The following is a 19,012-nucleotide window of genomic DNA, read 5'->3' on the forward strand; positions in this document are numbered from 1 at the left end:
ATTCAGCAGAATTCAAAATAACACGATTAATCCGATCTTCCTAGCATGCAAAGCAGATGGTCCCACATTATCCCTGCAAATTTTCTAGTTCTCGGTACTCCTGCAATGAAAGCTGAATTCTGCGGCACACACTTGGTCGAATGTTAACACGGCAATGAAAATTACGTGACCTTTATGCAGTTCAAATACTACACTACTACCCCTTGATCTATTTGAAAGCTCTTCCCAGTACTAATTAGTCCAAAAGCCATAAGAAAAGGAAGCAATGTGTTCAGACTCGCGTGAAACAGTCTTTGCCTTTTGACAGTTAATGTCTTATTGTTCACTTGCTGCTATCTGAATCTCGCCTTAAAATTGCAATTGGGATAGGTAGGTAAATTTAGTTACGGCTACTCTTGCAAATGTCCCCTAATTGAACGTATGTAGTGAAAGTGCAGAACACCCAGCGTTTAGATTTTTTTAGATCGGTTTCGTAAAGAATGAAAATATATATATAATAAAAAGCATGCATTTTGTGAGCCCACTGTGAAGGCAACAATTCCTTCATTGATAGTCGCAAAGCCCATGCATTGGGCAGCCATTTTCGACCGCTGACATGCAGCTTTTGAATAATAGTGGGCTTTAGAAGGCCATTTTCGAATCGGCTCTCTTAGCTTTGAAGTCGCTAAAATGTTAGCAATTTTTCCGACAAGACTAAACAGACAGGTCACTAAATATAGCGACAAAATAAAATGGCAACACTGGTCGTTTGTCACAATTTCCTAAGACGTGCTGCGTGTTTTAGAAAACTTGGTTCAAGTTGCATGAAACACCCAGTATACGCTTTCCATGTGCCTTTTACATGTGCCTTTTACATGTGCTTGACTTGTGTTGCAACCATGTGAAAACATTGGCAAAAGAGTAACAGCATTAGCTGATCCAAGACAGTCTCACGTCTTGTGACAGGTTTCAACTCCACCAAACAGATTGTGAAGCCACAGCGACATTCGTTGGCTTCTGGTGATTTTTTTCTCTGTACTTTTTGAAGCATTGTTTTAAAGAGGTCCTGCAACACATTTTTAATGAAGCTGCAAAATGTCCTGTGTAAGACAGGGCAGTGCTTTGTAAGTTTGCTCCTACAACATTTATTATAAGTTTATACACAACAGAGCTGCAAAGAGTCAATGGTTGCACCTCGCCAACTGGAGGCTTGTTCGACTGGTCGTTTCAAAGTGCTTGTACATCGCTGTGAAGCTCGTGGCTCGTGAAAGACCGTTTTAAAGCTTTATTACCAGAATAAGTTTGTCCATTAGTGATTAGCCATCTTCGTTTTCGTAAAAGAAGCCCACTTAATATCACGGTAAAGTTTAGTTGTTTCACTCTGCAGTGTTGCCTGAAGGCAGTGAAATGGCAAGTCGGATAAAAATGATATGCCATTTGGTGAGACTCTTGCTCTCCATGTGTAATTCTTGGCAGACCAGGAGCTGTAACATCTTGTTGACTGGTGAAGTTGACACTTGCACTTAATGGTTTGTTGTCACACTGCACTTCAACTTTCTCGTATGGTGTGCTCATATCGCTTTCTGTGCTGATGCGCCAACTGCAAGTGGCCGTTTGTTTACTGTGTTTTTGTCAGCTCTGGCATGGAAAATGGCAAACGCTGTTTAAAAAAATTTTTCAGATCCAATGCACATCTTGGAATCTATGTAAACCGGTTAATCAAATGCTATAAATGTGCCCATTTCGTTCCTGCGTCTTTGGCTTAAAGGGAGCTGGTGCCCGCACCTGTGCTCTTGCGCACCCATACTGCGCGGTGTTACACACGTGGCAGTCATCCCCAAAAGCTATAGTTGGCATTGGCTTGACAGAAGTATACATGCGATTGTGGCCTATGGTTAGAGCATCGTGCTGCTGCTTGTGCCGAGGACTGAGGTAAGATCCTACCTTCGGGCATGTCATTCTTTTTTCTTTCTTTTTTTTTTCTGAGCTTTTGAGTGCGAGCTTTTTGGTAAGACAGCAGCAGCATCCAGCAGCCAAGGTCAGGAAAGCCCAGGAGGGTTCACGGAGCAAGCTTCACTTTAGTAGAGACTATGAAGGACAGGGGGTGTCCCTTGAACAGCATTTTGAGCTTGCACGTTCCTCACATCATCTAGTGCCTGGGGAAGTTACCACACCATGTTCGAGTCTTGCGAGTCTTACCATACAAGTCTCGCAAATGGGCTTGTCAGGGTAGAGGCTCTGAAGGCAGCTGGTGTGATAGATTACAACCATCATGGTCATCGTGTGATATGTGATTTCATGCATAGCAGGCACATACCTGCCAAGTCTCCCGGATTACCCGGGAGACTCCCGGATTTGGACTATTTCTCCCAGTTGTACGGTTGACAGCAAAATCTTCCGGAAATGGCACTTGTGTCCCGTTTCTATGCGCTTCCAGCGCTTTGTCAGGCCACATTGGCAAAAATAATTCAGCCCAATCTAATCCAGTAGGGAAACCCTATATGTGCGCTATTTCGTTAACCGCGGAGCCGCTCCTTACGCTGACATGGTTGTTGAGTGCCCTAGTGGCCCTTGTCTCATTAAGCTAGCGAGTGAATGCCATGTTCCACAACTAGCAACACTCGACTCTCCATCGTTCTCCTTGGCGTCAGCCACTCTGGCATTGCGTAGGCCTACGGTCAGTCATGGTTTTAAAAGCAAGGAGCGCTAGCGCAAAAAGTATCTTCAAGTATTTTTAATGGGGTGCTCGGCCGAAGTGACGCTGGGTATTTTGTTGATACCACAGTGCAATGCCGAGTGCGAGCGGCAATTTAACTTCAAGAAAAAAACGAGGAATCTCGTCCTCGCAAAACGTGAAAGAAATGGAATTTCTTACAATCAAACATTCTCTGAAGAATTTTTGAACACCCGCCGTGGTTGCTTAGTGGCTTTGCTAAGCACGAGTATGCGAGATCAAATCTCTGCCGCTGCGGCCGCATTTAGTTGGGGCGAAATGCAACAATGCCCGTGTGCCATCTATTGGGTGCATGTTAAAGAACCCCAGCTGTTCGAAATCTGGAGTTCCCCACTACGGCGTGCCTCCTAATCAGACGTTGGTTGTGGGACGTAAGACCTGAGAAATTAATTAGATTTTAAAGAATTTTTGAGGGCAAAATTAGCAACGAAATGCTTGCAACAGGGAGACCTTGATGTACATGTGGTCATTTGTATATCTGTGAATAAAATTGTAATGAAGTTCTCCTGTCAGTACTTGGAAAAATAGACGTTGGGGGGGTGTGGGTTGTGTAACCGACTGACCCCCCCCTCACCCCGGTTGAAAAATCTCCCGGATTTAGTTTCTTCGAATTTGGCAGGTATGCAGGCAACACTGGAGGCTGAAGTTGCATTTCGCGCTCCTTCATTTGCGATCAAAAAATGGTGTACCCGTCATGACAGCAAGCAGTAGAAATGTGTTACGTAGTTTGGCATACAATATGCTTCATGAGTTTTAGTTGTGGTATATGGAGAAATTATTACATAGTCGAAATTGCATGTCACAAGCTATTCACCACGAAACAAGCGGAGTGATGTGTGTACTACCATGCTCTTGGCGGTTTCCAAAGCACTCTGCCTGCATTCGCAACCAAAATAAAGTGCATCACATACTAGAAGCAAAAACGTATACAAATAACGCATGATCTGCACGCAACAGCGTCACTTCTTTTTCTCATACGTGGCAATATGTTATATTTATAATATGGGGAAGTTATTCAGAACACGAGACTGCGGAGTGCAATTAATGATAATTTCCGTGGCGCTGCTTACCAAGCATGAAATACAGTGTAGCAGATGTTCATTTGGAATAATTGAATGGCTATGGTTTTTCATGCTGTATACTATTGTAGTTTTGCTATGGACGTTGTGTAAATACTAAACTTCTGTCGTGGCATTTGCAAAGTTTCAAGCTAGCTATAGGGACACACTTGTGATGAAAAGAAATATGTACATTTTCCGGTAGTGAAGCACCTCATCTTGTTCATAAACGCTTTTTTATATGCATTGTAATGTGGCACAGGTAATGTCTGTTTACAGTTGTGTTTTCTTATGAGTAAGCTGAAAGTGTTTGAAGGCTGTATTGACATCATGGTGTCAAGCCGCATGGCCAAGTTGGCTTTCATAATCATATCCTCGTGAATCGACATCTCTCTTCTGCCAACTAGATTTCCCGGCTGAAAAGGCTTTTATCTTGGCCGACTAATTAGGTTGTTCACATAGTTTTCTAGCTGAACGAGTGAGAATTTCTCGTAGTCTTTATAACAGATGCATTTGGATCTTAATATATATGTTTGTGGCCAAAGGTCTCAAATCATTGCTGTTATGCGAGTTCCACTATCGCGAATCCTTTAGTGTAGGGAATGTGAAATGACATCTGTCGTCAAACACTGGTGGTGTTGGTCATGAACCTAAGACCTAGCCTGTTTTTCTTCTTTTTGTACACAGAGTAAGCTATGTATGTTAATACATATTGCACATTGTCTTTCCCAATATGATATTCCAGCTTTATTTACATTGGAAGAGTGGCAGTTTGGGCTAGTTGGTATTCCATAGTCTAATAAGTTAAAAGCGCAGACGGGACGACAAGAAACACAACGCTTGTTTGTGTACAACGCTTGTTTGTGTTCTTGTCTTCCTGTCTTCGTTAGTGCTTTTAACTTATTCGATTATTTTATTTACATAACAATTTGGGGTAGTTGGCTTCATGCTGCATTTTTGAGGCAATTGAAACAGCATTTCCTGTCTCGTGTCTTGGTAGGAAGCAATTCCGTGTCGTGTCGAGAATGTTCGATCATCTTTTATTGATTAGCTGGTTGCACTGCATACAGAGATTTGAAGAGAAAAATGTGCATCTCTGTATCGCTTCCTGTCAAAATGGCCACCACTCTTCCATCTTGCTGGCCTAAGGGACGCACTGCAGCACTTCAGTTGGGGTGTGATTGCAACAAACTTAGCAGTGGTTCCGTATACCTACCTGGAAGTGTATCATTATGAAAATCTAGAATACTTCCATTTTCTTTCAACATGGGTGTTTTGGTGTTTTGGAAACCTTGGCGCTTTCATTCATAGTTGAACTCTGAAATGCAGAACTGTCGTTTGCTTCTGTGAAATGTTGTGTAGACTGTATAAAAACTAGCGCCATCTCTCTATGAATAAAATGGCTACTCACATTTTTGTGCGATTTGTTTCAGTTGTGAGATTAATGAAGCTTGCTGCGAGTGCTGTATCTTAGATGTGTGCTGCACATAACGTGAAGAAAACACTAACCAGGCCACAGGAAACATGAGTGCCTACTGACTTTTCTTTCTTAATTGATAGAATAAACTGGGTTTCAACAAGTAAGAGTGCATCCGCAGCTGCCCTGCCAGCACCATAGAGTAAACTACAAAAATTACTACTGGGAATTCTCGTGCCGTGGTCATTGAAGGCTTCTGTGTTTCTGAAATGCAGAAGCCTTAACACTTGTTCAGATACCATGGGAATGATGCATAGTACATGGATTTGTCTCAATAAATTGTGATTTCACAAGCTTTAGTTCTGTTCCATTAGCACAATTGGCAGAGTACTGATTATTTTAAGGCGAAAGCCATACCGGTTGTTTGAGGTATTTGAGAACACAATCTTGGCTTCAGGCGGAGGAGAATACCTCCAGCAAAAATAGACATATTTTCATAAAACTTTGGGAAATACTTCTCTTAAGGTTTATTTCCACAATTACTCAATGAATCCGCCATCCGCAGTCATAACCGATACAATTCGGCTTTGGAAACCGCTGCATCCACGGATCAGATGGTCCTTAGAGATGTTGGCCATTGAGTCGGCAATGGCAGTATTCAGCGAGTGTTTTGTTTTACATGGCTGTTAGTTAGCCTCTCTCTCTCTCTCAACGACGCCCGAGAGATAGCAGTTGCGCGAATTTAAATCTCGAGTACTGGAGGCCACATGTTGGGAGTTACGTGGTCGTAGAAGTTGTCAGCCAGCCACTCCTGAGTGATGCAGGCGGTGTGGGGGGAGCCGAATCTTGCTGAAAGACATAAGGTCTTCCTTATGAAACGGACTCTATCCAGGGTTTTTGAACGGTGGCAAGCACCTCCACGTACGCCGCAGCATTAACGCGGAGTCCTTCTGCAAAAAAATGTGGTGCCATGACGTCACCCTCGTTGCTGACGGCTAATACCATCACAGACGCCGGAAATGTTGTGTGCATCACTGTAGGCCCCTCATCAGCGCTTGCGCATAGCCAGCTGTCGTTACTGTGGTTAACATTTTGGCCTTGGTCAAAGTTTTTTTCATCTGAAAAAAATCGGAGCATTCCATGCGCCTCAAGTCTCTTCAGCTTGCTTAGCAAGCGCTTGGACCGGAGCAGATGATTCTCCCGAGTTTTATCAGACATGAATTGCCCCCTCCTCAAGACATAGGAATGGTACCTCAAAGTCCTCGTGCACAGCGAGCCTGACAGTCGACTCTGCTACTTGGAGCTCCTTTGCAATGGCCCACATTGACTTCCATGGGTCATCACTCACGATAAGTTGCAGCCGCTAGATAAAATCAGAGGTTCTGACAACGTCTGACCACTGACTCTACTTTTTCCTTTTCGCCACAGATGCCACGTCACCGTCACAACACATCATTTCTGTCCACACCTTGTAAATGAACGACTTCGCTATGTTCAGAAAGGTGGCAATTTCCAAGTCAGTGTGGTGTGCAGCCAGGGCGACGAGGACTGAATGGCGTTTTATTTCCTGCACCAGCCTGTACGCTTCCATCTTTGAAGAAACTGTGCAGTCTGAATGATAAGGGGTCAACCAACAAGAAACCGCACGCCTAGATAGATATGATGAGCCTGCTGGTGTCTATGGCGATAAGGAATGGTGTTCTCAAATACCTTGCGCACCCGGTATGTCTCATGGTGAGGTCTCCGTTTCAAGGCTGTTTCAAAACCGTGTCGTCAGCACGAAATGGTCCTCTTAGGAAAAGAGGCGATAATGCACACAAAATTGTGATTAAGGGTGGAAGAATGATTAAGCAAGTGAACTGGATTGATAATTGGGTATACAGAGAGGTGAATTAAGAGTGAATCGATGGTGATTTAAAGGGGTTCAGTTGGGTGGTAGGAGTCAAACGAAAGGTAATGATGAGATAGAGTGAACTAAGATAACGAGTAAATGAGAGTTTATGAAGGTGAATCGGGGAGTGATGGAAATTGGAGTAATAGAGTGTGATGGAAGTAAAACCGAGATGATAGAGTGAATGAAGGTGAACCAAGCAGTGATAGGGTGAATCAAGTGTGAATTAAGGGGTTATGGAGTGGGGAGTGACTTGCAAAAATATGAGCTTTCAGGGTCTAAGTGAGTGACTCATAAAAAAAAGTGCTGAGTCACGGTTTGAGTTTGGTGAATCATAGGAAGGTGACTTGCAGAAATGACTAAATTGAGGTTTCAGAGTGATTATGAATCGGCAAAAAAAGTGCCGAGTCACAGTCCAAGTTGGTGAATAAAGGATGACTTGCAAAATGACTGAAAAATATGGGGTCAGAGGGACGATGACTCAGTAAAAAAAAAAAGTGCCAAGTCACGGTCCGAGTTAGCTGAAATAAGGACCTGCCATTGAGTTAGCGGGGCTTGGGCTTTTGCCTTGAAGTTGTCTTAGTTGTAGCATAAGGGACCCCTCGTAATTTTTACTATAATTATTGTTACTTTATTACTACTATTATCAGTTAATCGACAGCAGCAGTTTCTGTGCTATGGTTCATTTTCACCTTCGTGCCATTCGCAGCAAACATCTAAAATGCAATAGTTGCAGCCACTGTAGGCATGTTTTTGTTGGATGTTGTCATGATGTTGTCACGGAACGCCTCCGTTCCATTTTGGAACGCGTACAAGATCACGCCCCTGGCCTCTACTAGAACAGTGTAAAAAAATTTTAATCTAAATACATCAATTTGGCAGTGGCGCGCATCAAACCTCCCTAGGTAGCCCGTGCTCAACAGCCAAGCACCTTAACCATTAGGAAACGTGTGCAGGCCTTGAACGTATGAATAAATTTGAATCATATGCAGGAGTTGCACGTAAAAAGAGATAAAAGTGCAGTTGCATTGATGTAGCCTCTTGTAGCGGTTTCTCGTAAAATGTTCAGGCACGCGTACTTAGTGTCGGGGCTGTGTGTAGCGAACGAAGATGTAGCAACTGCAGTCGGGGTAACATAGTGTCTCGTCGTGGTTTCATATAAAAAGTACAGGCACGCTGACATAGCATCGTTTAAATTGTGCTAACGTCATTCCTGAAAAGGCTCCATCGGGTAGCAGTTCACTCGTTCTGTAGCGTCTCGTCGCGATTTCTCGTACCAGTTTCTCGTACCAGAAAGAATGCAGTCAGGGTGACATAGCGTCGTGTCGCTCGCTTTACACTGTAGTGGCGCAGTAGAGCTCGCAGCATCGTACAACATGGGGCCTCGCAAGCTACCACGACCTGCCGCAGAAGAAGAAAAGAAAGAAGAAAATAGCACAAATGAATAGCAATCTTACACATTACATTTGCGTCTTCATAGTATTCAGAAATGCTTCACATCAACTTAGATAATCATTGTAGATGGTTTCTGCCATCAATCTTTTCCGCTTTTGTGTCTCCGTTTCCAACTTGAGAGGAAGCTTTAGCTTGGGGGCTCCTGTCTAATACATGGGTACCGAGAAATCGTTTTTCTCGGCAATCACTACCCCAAATTTATTGAGGGTTGTTGCGTTTGAAAGAAAAGGTTAAAGTCTAGTGATTGTTGGCAGCGGAACTTTGATTTAGGCTGTCAATTTTTTAAAAAATTGTTGAAAATTATAAGAAATTTCAGGAAATGAAACTATCGCTTTCACATCTCTGTAACTCGGCAATGAAAATAGATACCACAAATCTGTAAACTGTACCTAATAATATTTCCTTGTAGCCTTTCTCGGGTGGAGGAAGACTCTTCGGAGAATGCGGGCTCCGGTGTACATCTAAAGCAGACAAAATTGACATACACCACTATGAAAACATTATTATATGACTAAAACTTTTGAAAAAAGACTCTTAAACTCTGTAACACATTTACATAAGCTGTAAATTGATATATTTAATTTGTCCACTTTAGATGCTATAACAGATGCAGTTTACAGAACAGCGATATCTGTTTTTGGAGCAGAGTTATGCATTTGTTAACTTCATGCTTTTTTTTAAGCATGCCAATTTTGGACAATATTTCTAAAATTCCAGGCCCTAAATAAAAAATCCGCTTTTAACCGTCACTAGAATTTAACTTTCGCTTTCAAATACAACAAATTTCAGTCGAATTGGTCTAGGAGTTACTTAAAAGTGTTTCAGCATTTTGCATGTACTATTTGAATAGGCGGCATTGGTGTTGGTCCCAAGCTGAAGCTTCCTCTTAACAATTAAGCCTCCTCTATTGGTAAAAGTGGTTACTTGGCTATTGCTGAAATCATAATGGATGTCAGCCACAGACTATGAAGAATAAGTTGCGCCCCACTTCAGTAATCAATCAAGAGCACCACTGCATGCCACATCAAGCTTAGTGTAGCACGACTGTGTTCCCCATCTCTTGGGCGCACATCTGGAGGTGCTGCTACTGTAAGGGAACATGAACATCGGCATATTTTGTTTCTCATGCTATACATTCTATACATGAAGGCTACTCACGTCTGTCATCTCCGGCCACTACCAATGAAAAGCCAAGCTAACACGAAGTAGTAGACATTCGTTGGTGTATGTTTTTTTTTTTTTAGGTTAGTTTGCACTTCAGCATCAAAACAATGCTACACTTGATTGCATCATGCAGGGCTGCATGATTTTTTTTATGTATTTTTTAAATTGTTTTTGGTCTTGTGTGCCATGCTGCAAATTGCAAAAGTTTTTTTTTCGAAAAGTAAGAGTGAGAGGACACACGCTGGGGACAGTAACAGACCCTTCATCAGGTTTGGCGATTACAAATGGACAAGCACAATGCATAGATCATGCAGTGATGTTCATGTCCGCAGCACCACCTAGATAGAACTAGAGAAATGTTGATCATAGGAGCGACTCTGACCGCCAGTAGAGACATCATGAGGTAGTCACCTCAGCGTCACACACAGCGCCTGCAGCATGCAGATAGGTGGTTTCTACATCACACACTTCGGCGGCATCTTTCTCAGCGTAATGGAAACCAATCGCTATACCAGCGGTGTTCAAAGAATTTGTGGTCAAGAATGAAGCGAAAAAAGTCAGTCACTTTAGCATACACGAAAAAGGATGAAGGTGAAAGCCTGCGCGCTGTGATGCAGACATCACAACGGCTCCGATATGGAAACTAGAAGGCATATAAGGAATATTGCTTGCAGACGCAGGCCAAGGCAGTGGCCGAGAGGGTAATCGGATAACTAGATCGTCTCGCAACATGATTATTTGCTTCTGCCTCCACTGTAATAATAAACCTTTTTCAAAATTTCTTGGAGCAGCACGCTCCCTGAACGACACTTTCCAACTTGCAGTGTATAGCCAAAATTTCCAATGGGGCCTGGTGAGGGGCACTGGCACTGCGAATGTTACTGTGGATTGCATGGTAAACCTGGCCGTAAAATCTCTCTCTCTCTCTCGTGTGTGCATGTGTGTGCATGATGCAACTCATCGGCATACTATCATTCTCCGCCACCAGATGGTGCCATTACTCTATCACTGAAAAAAAGAAACTATAGAAAATACATCAGCACAGATGAGCAAGATTCGGAGCCTCTGGACTTACTTCCAGAAAAGAACACTGACAAAATTAGGGATTTGTGCAACCTAGATTGGCAAAATACCAAGGACAAGGTCCCTTGGCACACAGTGAAAGGACTAGATGAAATTACTATTAGAATAATCGAACTGGGAAAAGAAAGAAAGGAAGCTTTGCTAAAGGCACTGGACCATAGCATAACTACTACTAAACAAATTCCAGATAGCTGGTGCCAGAGCAGAACGAATTTGATCTGCAAAGCCAAAGGAGATAAAGATAACATTAGATCGTACGGACCCTTTACTATTATGTCAATAGCATATAGGATTACAATCCAGGAGATAAAGTGTGAGCTTGAGACATGGGTAGAATGTAAGAGGATATTAGAACTACAGAGCGGCTTTAGAGAGGGAAGGCAATTAGATGATAACCTGTTTGTGCTACCACAGTGTATAGAAATAGTAAAGGCTGACACTAGACCATTATACTATATATGCTCTCTTCGATATAAGTGGTGCTTACGACAATGTGAATAGAAAGCTTTTGGCGAATACTCCGAGGGATGAGGGTGTGAATGAAGGCATTGCAGAACTGATAAAGGAAATATACAGAAAGAATATAGCTCATATTTCATTGCAAGGCTTAGAGGGGCCCTGAAACTTTTTTCTAACTACGTAATCGTAGAATGGCCTCACTATTAAAAAGACGTCGCCTCATAAATTTCATGCTGCAAAAATGTTTCAAATGTGTAAGTCGAGGTAGACGTAGTTATCGCACTGACGAGCAGCTTCATCTCCCGTCTCCACTGGCACACTGGAAGCTACACAGGGTAGGTGGTACAAAGGCTCGTCACGACACCACGTGGTAGCTGTAGCATCTACTCTGGGCCGCACGCCACTGCTATCGTGGAGGCCACGCAGCTATGCGCAACTGGCGTGTGCAGACCAGCAGTGCAAAGCTGAAATGCTTTTTCCGACTTTTCGATATCAGAGCCATATATATTCTTTTCATTTATTTGCCTCAAAAGTAGCCATAATGGTATTACTGAGAATGTTATCGCGATCACGAAATCAGCCAATAGCTGTTGGTGGGCTTCGCTGCTTGAGATGATAACATTGTGAAGGCGAGAGCAAGTGATTTTCCACTGCTTTTAACACGAGATTATGAGCTCCCTGCTGCCTGCAGTGCAATAATATTTTTTTTTAATTTACAATATACTGCAGCCCTGTTTGAGGCTATAGCAGGAGTGGAACACATGTACATGCATGAAGAAAACACAATATAAACAAATTGCAGGAGTTGAACACGGATGAATTGATAACATTTAACAACATGAATTATGTTGTTCACATGATCAATGTATACAGGGACCCTCGCCTGTATACTACTAACAACCAACTATGTATCTTGTATGAATAATGAACTGAAACTGAATACAAACCAATAAAATGGGCAACTAATTATGGTTGATCGTGTCTAAAAACTGGTCCAGTGGCAATGAACGCATGTCACCTGATTAAGAATTCCAATGATTAATGGCTCACAAGGGGTACGTTAAGTAGTTAATTAGTATGTACAATGATAGACATAAAATTAAGCTTATGGAAATCACTTGTCCGAGATGGCCTAGCAGGTGTCACGTATTTTGTGTTAGACGGACGACAAGACCAACTAAGAACTTTAATGATTCAACAGCACACCAGGAAACAGGGGCATGAGGCCTAGTGAAGACAACGTTGAGGAAGGTGAAAAAACACGGTCGTAGCAGTGGCAAATAAATCTTTCAGCTTTATTTTGTACCGTACTTTCCGGTGTATAAGACGCGCTTTTTTTTCTGAATTTTTCGTCGGTGCGTCTTATAAAACAGTGAGACTTATGTACGTTTTCTTTTTTTTTCGGAAAAACTGCCGTCAAAATTGGATTCGATGTTATGGCCACGCGAAGTGCGCTGGTTAACTTAATTGCTACGGGTTCTGTGCGCGCGGGTACGTTCTTCTCGTGATCGAGTGCCCGAGCGCCGTGCGAGAAGGACGGAGCAGCAATGCAAGCGCCGCGAGTCGGCCGACCCCGAATTCGTCGCATCTGCAGATCGCTTTCAAGATACGGCGCTCGCCGCTGCGCAAACTACGCAGTTGCTACGTACCAGAGTACAAGCCCCCCCCCCCCTCCCTTCCGCGCTGCCTTCCCGCTTTTCTCCCTTGTGCGCGATTCCGCTCACCGTCGGACGCTTTCACTCGCACATACAGCATACGGCGCGTGGGGACGATGTTATCACCCTTGGACTTTACACGGAGCATCGCGGCAACCAGGACGACAGAAATGCGCCTGGAGTGGAAATATATGGCACACATACGCTTGCGCGTGACCCGCGTTCACGCAGTGACACGTCACTATAATTTTTTTTAATCGCTTACCGAACGAACAGGTGCGTCTTATACACAGGTGCGACCTTTAGACCGGAAAATACAGTAATGATTCAATTTTGTTAATATCAGACTGCTTGTACAGGCACCAAACAGCAGCAACATATTCAAGAACGGGCCGTATCAGTGACTTGTAGTGCAGTTACTTGGTATCCTTAGGCACTGATATTAATGTGCTACACAGATACCTGATCTTTGTAATGCTCTGTTAGTAACAACAGCAATATGCTCAGACCAAGACAAATTATTGGTGAGGATTATGCCAAGATATTTATATTTATCAACACAGTCTAATGGTGAGCCATCAAAACTGTTTTCAAGGACAAATGGAGAAGAGCTTCTAATGAATTGCATTACAACAAGGACGTGTTCTCGGACTGTACACTTTCCATAATAGTATCACTTTCAGTATGCACTTATTGGCTAGTTGAGCAGAACCGAATGAGCTGATTGGCTGGTTGAGCACTACATCACACGTGATATAGTATCGCCGAAAGTGATCATCCCAGAATGCATCCCCAGTTTAATAGTTGGCTCACATGTTCACAGGAGCCTCTTCTACAGAAAACGCCCTTGTTCTTGCGTTGTAGTGCACGCCAGGTGGTTCAAAATTAATCCGGAGCCCTCCACTATGGCGTGCCTCATAATCAGAACTGGTTTTGGCACGTAAAACCCCAGAAAGAAAGAAAACAAACAGATCTGCGATATTCTTTTATTATGTTCAAAAAGTGATTCAGGTCACCTTTAAAGGGGCCCTGAAGCACTTTTTATCAAAGTCGAGAAATGCATTTGAAGTTAAAGTAGACTTATTTCAGAAATACAGTATAGACCACTTATAACGTAACCGCTTATAGTGCGGTCTTTTCAGACTCCCGTTAATTTTCCCATAGCACTCCATGTATACACGTATCGCTTATAGTGCAGTTGCGGGAAACGAAATACCTGTTACAGTGCGGCTGCCTGGGAGTACGGAAGTCAGCGAAGACGGCGAACGCTTCCCTCAAACGGGCGCCCCAAGGAGCGCTCGAGGAAGAAAGAGAGACGAAGTGGAGGAAAGGGCACGTGGTGCGAACGAACAGCCAGTGAGGCTGAAATCTTGAGTGCAAGTCGTGAAATCTCGCGGTGCGCATAGCGAGCGAGGGCCACGAAACTGCCAACGCTCGCTTCACGATAACGGCAGTAAACGAAACTTCAGGGAGCGGGCGGCGCCGGCACATCGCGGCGAAGGGCGCACGCGGAGACCGTGGAATGTGAGGGAGGAGGGCGGCAGGGAAACGGATTTCGCCTCGGCAACTCCGCCGCTTCGGTGGCTCCCCTCGCCCTCCCTCGCAGCTCCCTCACTTTCGACTGTCACCGTGCGCGCCCGCCGCCGTGCACGCGCCGCCGCTCCAGCCGGCCCGGCGCCAGCTCGCCGAAGTTTCGTTTTCTGCCGTTATCGGGAAGCGGGCGTTTGCCGGCGTGGGCAGTTTCGATGGCCGGCCTGGGACAGCGCCGCTGCTTCCCTCTGCGCCGTGGCCGCAGCGTGCAAGGAAGCATAAAGGAGAAAGAAGGGTTCACTGCCATTTTCTACACGTGGCTACGGTAGCGTGGCTGAGACGTCGGCACGTACACGCATGTTCCGGCGCAACGCAGAATCGGCGACCTTGCCATTTGAGAAAGGGTGAAATTTCCGCCGCGTTTTTTTTTTTTTTTTTTCGTTCGCGCGCGACATTGAGGGGTCTCTCCTAAGCTTTTACTCTATGGCGGTGCCGGAGCAATGCCGGTCGGAGGCGCCGCCGCGTGATTGGGTTCGAATTAACGAGATTCGACTGTACATTGAATGCAAACGTTCTAGCCGCATTCCTCGACTGTCGCATATGCGTGGCGGCTCTGTGCACATGTTTTGCATATGTGCGGGCCTTGAAAATTGTTGCTTTGGCTATAGTGCGGTACCGCTTATAGTGCGGATATTCGCGACTCCGGCGACTTACGTTATAAGCGGTCTACACTGTAATATTGCCGCAAAAAGTACTTCAATTCGTTCAGCAGTAGCGGAATTATTGGCAATCAAGCGTCCCCTACGCGGTGCTTCCGCTCCGTCTTCAGTGACTTGGACTGGGAAGGCTACGGCGGAGCAGGGTCTGCCCACAACGCTCTGCCTACTGAACGTCACCATGGCGTGCAGAATCTCACCATGACTCCACTACTTCTGATTTGGCGCCTACGACGCCCCAAACAGGGTTGTCCTCAGTGAGCTGCAGTGCGCTCAGCCAGAGGACTCGAAGCGGCACCCTGTGGTGGCCGCAGTTGGCGCAGTATCTACGCTTCGTAGTAGACTGCAGCTACATGCAACTGTCGTGCATATTCGCTGCATTTGTTTTGTGCACTACAGGGCTTGAGTGTGCGCTCGCGCCCATATGCTTCAGTTTGGCCGTGCTACATCGTGCGGACTGTTTTGGCCTGCACCAGCTTGACCGACGGATAGTAGCCACATCCAACCTGCGCGTTTTGAAGCGCTATCAAAGGCTCAATACAAAGCGAAGTCTGCCAAGGCGTCTAACCAGGAGCATGCAGGAGCGAGCGCACGCGAGCGCACGCTGGCAAGCGTGCGTGTGGTCTGACATGTTTCGTGTGGTTTGAGGCTATAGTTGAGTGTACAAAACTAGTCAAAATTAGCGAGACCGGACAGCTACGACACTGATAAGCAGAGTGGCGAAAGCTTTATCCCTACGCGGGATCTGGGATACACACTTCGTGTACAAAATCGGGTCTCGTGGTTTTTAATTGTAATGCAGATCAGGGTGTCTCTATACAGGATTACCGATTACCTAAAATATCTGGGAGAATACATAAATGAGGGAACAATGTACATGGGTACCCACGTAGATGCACTTTAAGCAAGAGGCAGGGGAAATGCAGCTAACGAAGCATATGGCATTATGGAGGTATAGCAAGTAGGAAGTAGTCAGAGGACCGTGGAAAGAGGTAACGTTACTAGGGCTCACATTCAAAAATGCCGTGCTGTGTTTAAGGCCAGAAATACAGTAGGAGCTTGAAGCATATTTCCATATTTCCAAAAAGACCCGACTGGCTGAGACAGTAGCGCGCCCAGGATCTCTGCTAGGGGGGGTGAGGGGGTTGACAGTTTGCCAATACCATCTAAACAGCACTAATTTCGATTTCCTCACTGGAAATTGTAAAAAAAATGCACTTTTTGTGAGTGTGCAGACGATTGCACGTCTTGCATCTTAGTTGCAGTACTCAAATGCGCAAGGAAAGAAAATGGGTTAAACAAAAGTCGGTCTCAGGGGGGGGGGTTACAACCCCTTCCCCCCCCCCCTCCCGTCGGTGCGCCAATGGGCTGAGGGCTGAGAGAGCCGCCGAGATACAAGATATCTCGGCCGTCTCCTTGGTGACGGGGGCAGGAGCGTCATCGACCCCCTCCCGCTCTTTTGTAAAGCTGGTCAAATAAAGTTGTTTTCTCTCTGCTCTCCGAAAAACAGTAGGTAGATTAGCACTAGGAGTCCATGGAAAAATTACAAATGAATTGTTACCAGGAGACATGGGTTAGGCATCATTCTAGGTTATAGAAAAGCACAAAGGAAAATATCTTGTGAGAAAAGCCTGAAACATGTGGAGAGCAAAGGTGTTTTGTATACAGTCGAACCCGGATATATCGAACCCACATATAGCGAATTATTGTGTATAACGAAACAGCAGTAAAATCTTGAAATTTTTTGTATAAAATTTGTTTTTTATATATTTAATTACCTTATATGGAATTTTTTTATCTCCTTCAGATTTGATACATACGGGTTCGACTGTATATACAAAATGTAGATTCTCAGTGGTGGAAAAGGACTAGAAGAGAGAGAGAGAGAAATAAAAGAAAGGAATGGCAGGGAGGTTAACCAGACACACGTCCGGTTTGCTACCCTTCAATGAACTAGAAAACCGAATAGTAGTAGGTATACAGGCCACAGTAAGGACAGTGAGACAAAAAAAAAAAAGAAGGCATAATGGTGGAGTGTGAGCAGTGGTTAGAGATGGAAAATAAGACAAAAATATAAAACTATAACATAGGGAGAAATATCAGCAAGGAATTTTTTTTTTAATAACTCGAGGGGTAGTGCTTTCCTTGGCACTGCCCCTTGAGTTATTGAAGAAACGACGCTCTAAGAACGCAAAGTTATTCAAGGAGGTCTGCCTAACCCCTTCAGGTGCCAATCATTCCTGGTCATTGAAAATTCAGTTTGGCTGCATTTCGTGCATCCTTCGATTCATTAAGAGTGTACAGTGGCAGAAAGAATGAGGAATTTTTGGTTCGATCTTCAGTGAGTTTTCTCAAGCTTATATAGAATATGGACTCCATGTAAGAAATCTTTACAGGAGCGTAAGATATGACAATGTCAAGCATACTTGGAAAGCACTACCCAGCCACTTGAAAATTAAGTATGCCTGATGTAAAACATTGTGAAAAGAAAATGAAAAAAAAAATGAACACGTTGCATGACGGCATGGTGCAAACACGAGCATTCACCCTGCTGTATCCCTTCCAACTCACGTTACTAAACCCCTTTACCCATATATTATTCATACTTGCAGCACAGGTTCTAAATATCATTATTTTGATTAGTTATTTAGCTTTTTATGCACTATTTTTATGTACACAACTTTGCACACAGCACCTAAGATGGCCCGTGTGTAGCATAAAAAAAAAAAAAACAAGGGAGACAATTACACACATTTTGTTAGAAAGCCGCAACAAACTATACAAAAATGTGGTCAGTTTCCATGAAGGCATGCATGGAATGTACAGAAAGTAATGAGAGGGTAAATATTTAGGCCTAGTAAACTTACGAGTCGTTTTGAATATTGGTGGGTGCATAAGATAGAAGATGTCAGAGTGATTAAATGTTGGTACTTGTCCATAGTTTGGTGCATAATCGTGAACATTATGACAGTAACAATTGGAAATTGAAACATATTTATGCACTTTACAGTTGCATATGAATATAAATTGTATTTAGGAGTGTGGTGACACGGCCGCTGGATTAAAAAAAAAAAAAAAAAAAAAAGGTGCGGCCTGCCGCGTGCATCGAAAACGGTGTGATCCGCCGGGGGCTGTTGTCTAGCATCGGCATAGCAAATGCGTCAGGAACGCGCTTGGAACACCGTCGCGCGTGCAATCCGACGCGTTCCAACCCCGTCAGCTAGCGCCGTTCGGCTACTGTAAAGTCCCTAAAAAATAGTTTTTTTAGGGACTTTAGGGAGCGGCCGACAATGCAACTACGGCCGTCACGTTCGCTCCCACAGCAGCGCGCCCGACGCGGCAGGCCGCACCTTCTTTTTTTTTTTTTTTTTTTCAATGCAGCGGCCGTGGTGGTGACATGTCACTGACTCGTTTCAAAAGAGAATTCGATCATCATCGTCATGATAAGATTTCACTGCTTTGCCTCTGCTGGACCAACTCATTTATTGTAGACATAGAAAGAAATCCCACCAATGATAATTGCATTCAAAAGTGTGTATCAGCACGAATGTATACGCATAAAGGGGTGGGGATTTTAAGAGGTTTAAGGAAAGGGCAAGTGCAAGCTTTTGAATGACAATATATGCTCCCCGCTGCAAGTACTGGGATCATCGACTCAGATATGCTCATGACACTAATACCTAAGCGACAATATAGGATGTTCAAAGACTTCGGCCGATAAGACAGTTTGGTGTCGAGATGGACACCGTAGTCTTTCTCATGAACCCTGAGGTAGGAGTACAGCAAATTATATGTTTAATTAACCAAAAGCTTTCTTCGTATATATATATATATATATAGTATTTAACACTCCAGGCGCATTTCCGCCGTC

This window comes from Dermacentor silvarum, chromosome 8 (genome assembly GCF_013339745.2).
Source record: "Dermacentor silvarum isolate Dsil-2018 chromosome 8, BIME_Dsil_1.4, whole genome shotgun sequence".
NCBI lineage: Eukaryota > Metazoa > Arthropoda > Arachnida > Ixodida > Ixodidae > Dermacentor > Dermacentor silvarum.